The sequence below is a fragment of the Cynocephalus volans genome, chromosome 6 (genome assembly GCF_027409185.1).
Source record: "Cynocephalus volans isolate mCynVol1 chromosome 6, mCynVol1.pri, whole genome shotgun sequence".
Classification (NCBI taxonomy): Eukaryota; Metazoa; Chordata; class Mammalia; order Dermoptera; family Cynocephalidae; genus Cynocephalus; species Cynocephalus volans.
In genome coordinates this window covers 157,594,199-157,606,938 of record NC_084465.1, presented here as the reverse complement: position 1 = coordinate 157,606,938, position 12,740 = coordinate 157,594,199, and the positions used below count along the sequence as shown (strand labels likewise).

The 12,740-nt window shown below is 56.0% G+C and overlaps 1 pseudogene; it reads right to left on the bottom strand.

Moving 5' to 3' along the window:
- Window positions 1-337: 337 nt before the first annotated feature.
- LOC134381104 (putative serine protease 47) lies at window positions 338-12,428 on the bottom strand (annotated as a pseudogene).
- Between the last annotated feature and the right edge of the window lie 312 nt (window positions 12,429-12,740).

The window sequence follows — 12,740 nt, the reverse complement described above, 5'->3', positions numbered from 1 at the left end:
ACGACCTCCCCAAGTCATGAGCAGCCTGCGAGCAGCCACGTCCCTTCAACGTGCCCCCCTCTCCTGTTTTCCTCCTGGAAGCCCTCGGCAAGGTCCAGATCCTTGTCCAGAGAGGCAAATCGCTGACCCCAGGGGAGGGCGGGCACTGGAGCAGGAGGGCCCAGACGCCTCTGTGGCTTCAGGAGGAGCCAGGCGGGGCTTTTATTTTGTCTAGTTTGGTTTTGCCAGGCTTGATTGGGAAAAGACAGTTAATGGACAGAAAAGCTGAGGAAAAAGAAGCATTTAGAGACACGGTGGGCTGAGAGAGGAGGGGTCCCGCATGGAGACTGGGCCGAGGTCACCACAGGGCCGGCTGCAGGGCCCTGAGGATGAGTGGCGGCAGCAGCAAGGTCTGAGGAGGCATAAGAGTGGTGCCGGGCCCGGGTGAGGCAGCAGCCCTCGGAGGCAGTGGGGGGGAACTGGTGCCCAGAGGAGCAGACTCAGGGTCAGGGACAGGAGTGAGCCTCCTGATTCCGTTGATCCAGTCGGTGAAGTAGGTGACCCTGGTGAAGACACTGGGGTAGGCGGGATGCTAGCAGTCCAGGCCCCAGCTGGCCAGGCCCACTAGGACCCAGGCACCGGGGAGGTAGCAGATGAGGGGTCCCCCGGAATCACCCTGAGGAGAGAGAGGGGGGTTAGCACCGGTGGGGGTGGGAGACTGGGCCATCAGAGACACCAGGTGCCACCATGGGGTACTCTGTGACCCACTATCTGAGTCAGGATCCCACTGTGGACCCATCAGGTCAAAATCTCAGGGTTGGGACACTGGAGTCAAGCATAAAGAAGCTCCTGGCTGATCCTAATGGTGGACAGTCATGGATCTGAGTCTGCCCACACGTGGACCCCACCCTCTGCACCCATCGCCCAGGGGCCCAAGACATCATGCTGCTTGGGGCCCAGAGGAGACTTCTGCATGGATGGGGCCCAACAGGGGCTCAGCCTGTGAGCAGAGCCGGCCCAGCTGATGCCTCTGTGCAGACCCCAGCTCTTGTAAACCTGAACCGCAGCAAAGTGCACCTGTCCGGTCCCCTTCTTGTTCCTTTGGGTCTTTGGGTCTCTCTCAACTCCTTGTTAAGCATCTTTAGAAAATACCCAGGCCTAGGCCTCAGGGAGGTAGCCCACATCACTAGGGGAGTGGGGGAGGATCTCCAGGAAGTTGCTGGGAGTTACTGGAGTCCTGGGATGCTGCAGGGTAGGATCATCCAGCTGGAAAGTCCCTACTTCAGAGGCCAAAAGTTGAGGCCCAAAGAAAGGGCCTTAGCCTTGGCAGTGGGAGGTGGCAGGGCCACAGCAGGCTCCTCCGTCCACTTAACCCACAGGCCTGCTGAGCATCCTGGCACAGGCACTGCTCTTAGGAAACGCAGGGTGAAAAGACAACGCCCCTCCCCCATGGCACCGTAGACAAGCAAACAGACCCTTTACATGGCCTTTGTGTCACAGAAAGCTTTCCTGAGCTGAGTGGAAATAGGAAACAGAACCTGGCTTTCCAAGGTCCAGGAACAGAGGGTGCAGTTGGTGCAAACAAGGAGAGGAGGTAGTAGCCACGGGGTCTGCAGCGCAGGGACAGAGGGAGTCACAGGCTGGCATGGTGGGGGGAGTTTGGAGAATTGTGCAGGGGACATGACCTGTTCAAATGGGCCAGTCTGGTGCTGTGTGGAGAAGGGACGGATGTCAAGCACCAGGTCGAGAGGGGAGACCAGGGAGGCACTGCAGGAGGGAGGTGGCCAAGGCCGTGAGAGACAGTCAGATTTGGGACAGTGTTTTGAAGAAGGAGCCAAAGGAAATGTCACATCTAACCCTTTCCCCCCAACCAGGGAGAAGGTGCAGAGAGAGAAGAGAAGAGGCTGAGGACTGAGCTCTGGGGCCTTCAGCATTTTGAAGCCTGAGGGGAACGGATGGCAGAGTCCAAGTGGGGCAGCTGGGTGTGGCACTCAGGAGGGGCTGCATGTGACAAGTGACATAGCGAGGGAGTGATGACTCTGGCAAGACAGAAGCTATGGACAAAGTGGCTCCATGCCACGGGTGGACAGAGCCGGAGTGGAGTGGGTTAAAGAGCTCTGGTGCGGTCAGCTCTGGGAGGAGACTCCAGAGGAGGCAGGCAGAGAAATCGGGCAGTGGCTGCAGAGGATTGCTGCTGTCATTTCCGTGGGAGATGTGGGGGGTAAGCAAAGGACATGGAGCCGGGGGAAGCCCGAGTACCTACCCGGCTGGGCCATGAGGGCTCTGGGACACCGGGCCAGGGCAGGGGTGGGTGGCTGTGGGACTAGATGAGCGAGTGCCAGTCCATTGCTTCCATCTCCTCAGTGAAATGAGAAGACGTGAGCTGAGGGCGAGGAGGGTCAGGGCTGAGGAACGGAGGCCTGAAGGGTACAGAGGGTGTGACACAGTGTGGTCATCGCTTAAGGACCCCCAAGACATCCACGTCCTCACCCCCGGTACCTGTGAATATGTTGTCTTATGGGGCAGAAGGGACTTTGCTGATGGGGTTGAGTGGAGGACCCTGAGATAGGTAACAAAGAGCTCCTAAGGGAAAGAGGGAGGCAGAAGGGTCAAAGTCAGAGAAGAGGATGTGACAACAGATGCAGAGGTAAGACTGATGCGCTTTGAAGATGGAGGGAGAGACCACGAACCAGGAAATGCGGCAGCCTCTAGAAGCTGGAAGAGGCCGGGAAACAGTCTCCCCAAGAGCCCCCAGAAGGAATGAGCTCTGCTGACGCCTTGATTTTAGACTTTTAGCCTCCAGAACTGTTCTCTGGCCACTCGGTTTGTGGTGATTTGTTACTGCAGCCCTAGCAAATTCATGCACAGGGTCTTCTTGAGAGTGGGAATGTGCCTTCGCTGTCTCAGCCCTTCCTTCGAGGTTCCCCATCCAGAGTGCCCCTGCCCCTCCTCACAGTGTCCCACCACCCAGCTCGTTCCAGGCCACAGGCAGGCCTGATCCTCCAGGCGGTGGCTCCTGTTCACTCAGGCCTCAGCAACTCACGCAGATGAGCCATGTGGTTGCCAACATCACGCTGGATTCTGAGCCAGTCTGGGGAGAATGGGAAGGACTACAGCAGCCTCCTGGCCCCTGGGGGCTCTGAGAAGGCAGAAGAAGTCCCTACAGTAGTGTAGCCCATGACAAGTGAGCTGCGGTTGGCACTACTGTAGAGACAGGGGAAACCACAGGGGGCGCGTGTGAGGCGGGGCCAGGGCCACAGTGGTCAGTTCCACCTTGAGTGAAAGGAAGGTCCTGCAGGCCCAGAAGAACAAGCACAACGCAGGTGGAGGGCGACGGGCCAGGCCAGGAACAGAAAGGCCAACACCTGTTGAGCACCTGCTATGCCAGGATGTAATGTAAAGTTAAGTTTCTACAGTAGCTTTACGAAGTGGAGGCTGTTAGCGACCCTATTTCATGGCTGAGGAAAACTTAGCTCATCACGGCACATGCCAGGCAGGTGTCTCAGCAGGATAAGAGTCCAGACAGAACCTCACAGACAAGCTGTGGTGACTGAAAGACCAAGGAGGGAAGACACAGAGTGGGGGAGGGGTGTCTGCTCAGTGGTGTCCTCACCCTGCAGAAGGAACTAGACAAGGGGCGGGGTCCAGGGGGCAGTATGGGACGTCCCACAGGCATACACTCAAGGTCGCTGCCCAGGAGCCCATGGGCACAGCCTTCGCAGGAGAAGCCAGGTGGAGAACGATGTGAAGGAGGCCCGGGTTCCAGCTGGGCTGGGGGCTGGTGGCAGACACCCCCCCACACCGGCCCCTGCACGCCACAGTCTCCTCCCTTCACCTGTGGGTGCAGCTGACTCTGTGAGGAGGGTGGGCCAGACAAGACAGCTGGAAAGAAGGAAAGACGGCACGTGGCCTGGGAACCAAGAAACCCAGGGCTGTTTCCCACCACGGGGCAGGTGGGCCGAGCTCCCCCCTCTGGTTCAGGCGGATCACGGGGCAGTAATGACAACAGTGCTGTCAGCGGGCCCTTCTTAGGGCCAGGGGTCTCAGTGCTCAGACTGTGGGACAACAAGACCTCATTCTAGTTTTCAATCTGTCCTTTTGTTTAGTGCTGTGGCCTTAACTAAATGTGTTCATTTCCAGGGGTTTGCTGTAGCACATTGCCATGAACTTGGTGGCTTAGAAAGAAATTTATTCTCTCACAGTTCTGGAGTCCAGAAGTCCAAAATCAAGGTGTTGTCAGGGTCAGGCTACCCGCAAAGGCTCTAGGGGAGGATCCGTCTTTGTCTTTCCCAGCTCCTGGTGGCCCCAGGTGATCCTCGGCTTGGGGCAACATCACTCCAGTCTCTTCACGTGGCCTTCTCTGTGTGTCTCTCTCTCCTTCCCTCTGATATGGACACCAATCATCGGATTTAGGGCTCACCCTAAATCCAGAACGGTTTCGTCTTGAGATTCTTAACTAATTACATCTGTAAGGACCCTATTTCCAAATAAGGCCACATTCTGAGGTTCTGAGTGGACTTGAATTTTGGCAGATGCCACTCAACCCACTACACAATCCTTTCAACAAGCCCATGAAGGAGACCTCGGAATCTCACACTACAGAGGAGGACCCAGGCTCAGAAGGTGAAGAGACCATCTGAAGTCACAGGGCAGGCACAGGCAGCAGAGCAATGTCTCTGACTACAGGGTCCTAACACTTTCCTGTCCACTCCATGGTGGCTTCCATGCAAATGCTCGACCTGCAAATGCCAGCTCAGGAGGCTGGACCTTGTGGCAGGTGTGGTAGAGGCAGGGTTGGCCTCGGAGTCGGAACACCTGGGCCTAGGCTGTGCCTCCTCTCTGTAGACTAGCCACTTTCCATCTCTGGGTGTCAGTTTCCCCATCTGTAAAAAGGGACATGACAAAGGGTTGGAGATCTTCACAATCCCTATGTCCAATAGTGAACTTATATCCAGAATACATAAAGAGCTCCTAGAAGAAAAAGACAGTCGACCCAACAGGAACATGGGGAGAGGGGGGGACAAACAAACTTGAAACCACAGAAGATATCCAATGATAATAAACTTATGGAAATAAATTTAACTTAATTAGTCATCAGGAAAATGTAAATTAAAACTACAAATCACTACACACTCTCCAAAACGGCCCAAATAAGAAAAAATGGAAGCGCCGAGTGTTGTTGAGATACGAGCTCCCCACTGGCCGCTGTGGCAGGCTACGGGCTAACTGTCCCCAGCCGGGGCACACGCCTTTCCTCCAGAGGTCGTGCCTGTGGGCTTCTGTGGACAATATGAAATATATGGTGTTCATCTGTGTCCCAACGACAAGTACAAAGTGTGTAGGGCACTGCTACCTGTAGTACCCCCCACCTGGAAACTACTCAAATACCCACCCAGAGTAGATCAGATAACAGAGTCCAGTGCACACACAGTGCACTACAGAGCAGCCAGAAAGCGCGAGCTGTCACTGTGTCACAGTGTGGGTGAGTCTCACACGTACGACGTTAGGACACCACAGAGTAACAACTATAAACTCAGAGTCTACTCTAAGGGGTTGAAAGTGAAGATGGTGGTCATCCTTGGGCACTGGTGACAAGAAGGGGACATGAGCGGGGCTTGTGGGGTGCTGGGAACATGTCTGTCAGTATGGGAAAGTTCAGACTATACACTTATGAATCGTGTACTCTTGCCTATGTATGTTATGCTTCAGTAAAAATTTAAAATATGCAGAGCGGAGCCTGCGGCGCACTCGAGAGAGTGCGGCGCTGGGAGCGCAGCGACGCTCTCACCACGGGTTCAGATCCTGTATGGGAATGGCCGGTGCGCTCACTGGCTGAGTGCCGGTCACGAAAAAGACAAAAAAAAAAATGCAACAAAAATGGAGGCTGTGCGTGGATCCTTCCAGCAGACGCCATCACGCTGGGATGGGCTGGGGAAAGGAACAGTCTGGGGGAGATGGCTGAGAAGTGGAGCCCCGGGAAGACATGCAGAAGGGAGAAAACAGGAAGTGCAGGGGGCTCCACAGAGAGCAGAGGCAACGACACAGGTCCCCCTGGGGAAACCAAAGTCCAGAGGACAGGCAAGAGAACAGCCGACATGGCCTCACTCACTCGGCAGATGGACTTTCCCGTCGAGAAGTCCCCAGCACACAGCATCTCTTCCCGCACAGGGGAGTTCTTGTCTTCTCCAGTTCTTTGCTCATATAACATATTACAGAACGTGTTCTCAATGATGCCTACCTTACCCTCCTGTAGAGAGAAGGGCGGTGACAGGTGCACTGCAAAGATAAGGGGAGGTCAGTGACGTGCAGCGTAGGTGAGCCAAGGAAGCCCAGGCTACTCTGCACTGCCGCTCTTCCCACTGCACCCCACTACCCCCCAGACGTGGGTTTTCTCAAAACAGCTGGGCTTTCAACACTGTTTGAGTCTTCTACCATCCTTGATAGGCTCCTCTCCTTTTTCTCAAACTTTTCCACATACTCACCCTTTACTTCCACCTCTCTTACAGCCACAGGCCACACCTCTCCTAGTCCACAAGAGGCAAAACCTGCCAACACACGACCCATTCATTGCAGCTTAGCAAACATTCTCTCACCCACCTACTCTTTCATGAACTGTCCCATCCATTCTCCACACATCTATCACTAACTCTTCTCCCATCTCTTCATCCACCTGCCTGCCCACCCATTCACTCACTTACCCATTCCTTCATCCATCTACCATCTTCCCACACACCCCATTCATCCAGTCATCCTTCTATCCGTTTGCCCATCCATCGGCACTTCCATCCATCTCTCCATCCATCCCTCCATTAGTCACCCACTCATCCTCCCTCCATCTATCAACACATCACCCACTATCCACCCACTCCCTCATCCTTCCATCCACACATCCATCTACCCACATAAACACCACCCACCCATCCATCCATCCATCCATGTGCTCACCCATCCTTCTATCCACATATACATTCATCCATTCACTGGTCCTTCTATCCATCCATCCATATATCCATCCATCCATCCACGCATCCATATGTCCATCCATTCACTCTTCCTTCCTTCCATCCATCAATCCACCCATCCATCCACTCACTCAATCACTCTTCTCTTCATCTACCCCCATGCTCGGTGTCTTTTAGACACTAATGACATAGGAATACATTTTTAGTTGGGAGAGACAGTAAGTGAAGTAGATAAATAAATAAAATTATTTTTGATCTATTAAGTGGTATAAAGGAAATAAAACAGAGATGTGATAGTAGGGGTGGCCTCTTTTAGCTCAAATGATGATGGAGTTTGGATGTATTGTCCTCCCAGAACTCATGAGGAAATTTGATCCCCAGTGTGGCAGTTTGAGTTATGGGGGCAGATCCCTCATGAATGGGTTAATGCTCTCCCTGGGGCGGGGGGGTCTGAGTGAGTTCTCGCTGTATTAGTTCCCACAAGAGCTGGTTGTTTAAAAGACCCTGGCACCTCCTCTCTCTCTCATGCTTCCTTTTGCCATGTGATCTGCTTGTACCCACTGGCTGCCTGCCTCTTTCCACCATGAGTAGAAGCAGCTTGAGGCCTGTGCCAGATGCAGCTGTCCCAGAATCGTAAGCCAAATAAACCTCTGTTCTTTATAAATTACCCAGTCTCAGGTATTTCTGTTATAGCAACATGAAATGGACTAATATAAATGATTAAGTAAAACTCACGAGAGGAGCTGAATTATAAATGTAAACTAGAAACCAGTCATGCGAATATGACACGATGGAGTGAGCTAGGCCGGAAAAACAGCAAAGCTAAAGGCTCTGCAATGGGAACGGCCTTGGCATATTCAAGAAGCAGCAAGGAGGCCCATGTGGCTGGGGTGTGTGTGTGTGTGAGGCATTGCAGTAGGAGATGAGGCAGATGGCAGGTGCCGGCACCATGCAAGACCTTATAGCCAAGGTGGGGAGTTTGGATTTTATTCTAAGCACAGATGAGAAGGCACTGGAAGGTACTGAACAGGGTAGTGACATGACCAAAGTTTTAAAGTAATATTCTGGTAGTTGTGTGGATGCACACAAGATTGGAAGCTGGGAAGCCAGTTCAGGGGCTACAGGCAAGAAGATGGTAGCACTGCAGTGCAACCAAGTCAGAGAGTAAGCAGTCGTGTGTGTATGTGCGTGTGTGTGCGTGTGCATGTGTGTATATAAATGCAGGAGGCTGGTTGTCGTATGATTGGGAAGTGTTCCTGGCTTTATTAGGCAAGGGCGAGGGATGCCAGCAGAGCCCCACTCGATGAAGTCATGTTCTGTCCAAAATACCTGTAGCACCTCTGTTGAGAAACTCTGTAACAAATTATGACTCCCAAAACATTTACAAGTATGTTCTTTCTTTCCCCCTTAACATTATAACATAAGCATTTCCCCAAACCATAAACACTTCCTTCAATAAACACTCTTATGCATAAGTCTTTGCCTACATTTTTCTTCTTTCAATCTAATCAAACAAAACTTCCTTCTCTGTTACTCAGTTCACCTAACGAGAGTATGAAGTAGACATTGATCTAGGTTAGGATAAGAGTGAAGTGAGGTCGGGAGAGGCTCGGCACCCCCGTGTTGTAACCATTCTGACTTGATCGTTCGGGCTCAGAGGTCAGAAGCCACAATGTTTTCTCTCTGCTTTTCCCCACGTATCTTCTACGGCAAGGGAAAATCGAGGTGTGTGGTGGGGACCTGGAATGGGCCAGCCCCCAAGCTTGACTTTTGAGTTGAATCAAGTCATCTCAGACCCATGGCTGATTAAAAGCATTAAAATCAAGGACCATGAAGACCCAAAGAACCCAGACCCTTGATGCTGAAAGTCAAAGATTCGCAGACTTTCAGAGCCTGGGACTCGGGATTCTGGAGCCATGGAATCGCACACTTGCAAAATGGGAATGGCCCCAGGTGGTCCCGTCCTCATCTTTCAGGTCATGGAAATGAGGCACATCAGGCCAAGGACCAGTGGCTTCAGAAACCAGCCTGGGCCTCCTTGCCTAGTGGAGCCTCTGCTCCCTTCTTCCCCTCGCCTCCCTCCTCCTCCTCCTCCCCTGTCCTCCCCTCCCTCAGCCTCTGCCTCTCCCACACCCTCTCACTGTCCTCGGTGAGCATTCCCCAGCCAGTTATCCAACAGGATGCGTTACTGGGCAGCTGCATGTCTGGGGGTGGGAGGCAGGCAGGGACGACATAGGAAGTGAAGTTCATGGGCAGGTGCAGCTGCAGCATGGCAGTGTCACTCCCGAAGGGGTAGAACTTCTGAAAATCCGGGTGGCTGATAATCCGGTTCACAGACATCTTCTGGCTGTGCTGGGTGTGCTGGTACAGTTGGGTGTTTCCCAACAGAACCTGAAAGTCCTCCAGGGCCTGGGATTTGCTGGAGGAGGAAGTGCCATTATGATGATCACAGTTGTCCCCAGGTGTGGGGCCAGCACCCTCTTCCTGAATGCTCATCTCACTGCCCACACCTCCCGGGCTCCTCCACCTCGCCATCATTCCCAGCAGCTCTGTCGCCCCCTTCCTAACAGTCAGGACCGCTTCTTCCTTGAGGCTGAAGGATATTCTACTCACAGTCTCGGGATACGTGGCTTCCCATCATACCCTGAATCGGAGGAGCAGAGAATCCTACCGCTGGATGGGTCCTTGCTAAGGTCTCCAAACCAAGCCCTTTTATGTCACTCAAGAGGAGCTCTGGCTCAATCCCAGCTCCAGCCCGAGCTTCTGAGGGCCTCCGAGGCCGGCCCGCCCCCTGGCCTGACCACCTTTCCTTCCCCTCCCTGAGGGTGTTGTCCGCGTCGCTGGAAGCGCTCAGAAGGGCCTGGCTAAGCGCACAGATGGGCCCGAAACTGAAGCTCTCCTGCCTCCCCAACACGACGGGTCCGCTCCCTGCCTTCATGGCTTGTTCAACTGGCGCCCACCGCCCACCGCCCACCGGGGAGGCCCTCCCCACACTCCCTGTGCCCGTCTTCCCTCGGGCAGCCCCTGCAGCCCCCAGGCCTCCCCGACAGCCGCCTCGCTCTCGACCCCCCACCTGGGAGCCTGCCCTTCTCACCCCCTCTGGGCTCTCTCCCGCCGCATCACACGACTGGGGCTTGTGTCTCGCCTTCCTGAGAGGATGGAGACCCCTGGATGTGGGGTCTTGCCATCCCCTGTGCCATAGAGGGTCTCAGGTGAGAGTGGCACAGGGTAGTTGCCAACAGAACCCAGCTGGGGTCTCAAAGCCAGGAAGCTCCCATCTGTGACTCCTGACCTGGACCGTGGGGACCCTACTCCTGGGCCCCTCCACATCTGTTCAGAAGCTGGGAACTGAGTCAGACCCAGGAGGGTCAGAGGAGTTACACTCCTGCCCGTCCACGTTGTTCTCCAAGGTCAAGGGCCCCACCCCTCCCACCTGGCACTCAGGGACTGTGACCGCCATGGCTCCTCCCAGGCATGCAGTTTTACATGAACGATAAAGGAATTGCCTGGCACTGGTGGTATTGAAGAGTCCCAGGTCCCTGCCGAGAGTGTGACTCAGGAGTGTGGACAGTGAGGAGAAGCCCTGCAGCCACTGCCAGTGCTCTCGGGGCATGTCACTGCTGGGGGGACAGACACAGGAGGCCGAGGGCTCCCTGCTGGAGCTGAGGATGAAGGATGAGGAGGGTCTGGGCACATGAAGGAGCACTGGGTGGCGAGTGGGGACAGTCCAGGTGTAGGGTTCTGCAGGTCAAAGGGAAACACGTGTGTTTGGTGGCAGGAGCCTGCCCCAGAGGGAAGCCCTGAGGAGAAAGGCGCAGGACCCCAGCCCTCTTTCCCCCTCCTCCCCCGCATCATCCTCCCCTGCCAGCCCCTCTGCTGGGGGCCCCACGGAAGGAGGACTCACTTGAGAAAGCAGTGGGAGGTCAAAACCAGCCAGCGGGAGTCAATGAGGACGGCTCCGCAGAGGTGCAAGCCCTTGTAGAGCAGGCTGGCCTGCCACGGCCACTGGCCGGCCACCGCGTCCTGGCCACCGTAGATCTTCCCTATCGCCTTGGGCTTCCCGCACACTGTGGAGACACCCCCCACCCACCTGTTAGAAACACAGGTGGTGCCCCCGAAGGCCACCCCAAAGAGCCCCCTCCTCCACTTCACAGATGAGAAAACCAAGGCCAGAGGACAAGTGACCTGGCCAAATGACTGAGGGCTGCCCGGCTTCTGCCTTCAGTGGCCAGCACCAAGGACAGATGGCCGAGCACAACTGAGTAAGCTCTGGGGGAAAGAGGACCCAGGGGCCTGGGGGGAATGGGGCAAGGGTGATTGAGTGTGGCCACAGCAGCTCATCCTTAAGTGGACCTGCCAGGGCAGTGGACTGGGACCCAGGCCCTGTGCCTTTATTTCCTTCCCCCAGCACGCCTGGATGCCTGCTTTGTAGGTCAAAGAACCAAAGGTCTCAGAGGTTACTAATGGTGCTTGCTCAAGGTCATGGCTTCTAAGTGGCTATGCCCCCTCCACCTCACTCCAGTATCCCAGGGAGAGAGAATCACTGGCAGGAGTCTGTGCTGTGTGACCCAGGAAAAGTCACTACCCCTCTCTGATTCATTATCCTCCATTTCTAAAAGGAAGGGGGTGGGCTAATGAAGGCAACCTTGGTTCTAAGACACTTCTGGGAGGGGAGTTGTGGTTGCAGCCTTGAGAGGCAGTGCCCTGGTGCAGGCCTGTGGTCCCCCGGCCTCAGGGAGGGGGCATGAGGCCCCTGGGCCCACCTGACTCTGGGCCCCTCAGCAGCACTCCTGGCGCTCTCTCCCTCCGCCCAGCCCCAGGGCCAGGCCTTTGTCATCTGTCCAGATCCACGCCTCCCACACCAGGCCCTGAGGAAGGTTCCCCAACCCACCTTGGCTGATGCTGTCTGTGGAGCCACCTGGTTGAGAGGGGAGGGCAGAGAGGACAGCCTCAGGTGACTTCCAGCACAGGGCACCTGGCTTCCAGCCGGCCCTCTCCGCCTCCTCCCCTTGTTGGCCAGCACCTCCCAACGCCCCGTCAAGTCTGGGCCCCCAGCCAGCCAGCCAGCCATTGGGCCTCCCTGGCCATCTCTAGCCTCCCCATCCAGCCCCATCCAGCCCCATCCAGCCCCAGCCGCCCTCGGCCCCCGCCCACCGCCATTTGATCGCCCCCTCCAGCACCCCAGTCTGGGCCCCCACTCCAGCCCAGTGTGCCAGCCCTGCCCGGGGCCCGGCTCCGCCCCACACGGTCTGCTTCAAAGGGACCTTGGTCTGGGGCTGCAGAGCCCTGGGGCCCTCTGCCCGCGGGTCCCTGGCCCTTCTGAGCCCCCGGGCTCGCTCCTGCCTCCCCCGGAGCCTGCGAGGGGCTGGGGACGCGGGGCTGCTGGTTGGGGGCCGCCTCCTCCTGTCTCGGGGACAGCAGCAGCAGCAGCAGCGGCCAGAGCAGGCGGCCCGGCCGGCCTCGGGTCCTTGGCGACTCCACACCCATCGCTCGACACCCGCGCCAGAGGGTGGGAAGCGGGAGCAGGCCTTGACCCCGCCCCTGGCCACACCCTGACCCCGCCCTGACCCCAGCCCCAGACAGGCCCTGAACTTTCAGAGACAGGCTGACCTCACCCCGACCCCATCCCAGTACAGACCTTGACTCTCTTCAGAGCCTTGACACCTGCCCGGCCCAGCCTCAGACCCAACCTTGACCCCGCCCCTGACCGGTCTGAGTATGGCACGACCACGACGCAATCAAGAGCTCCTGCACATGAATGACACGAAATATGGGAAAGGATGTTAAAAAGGTAATTCA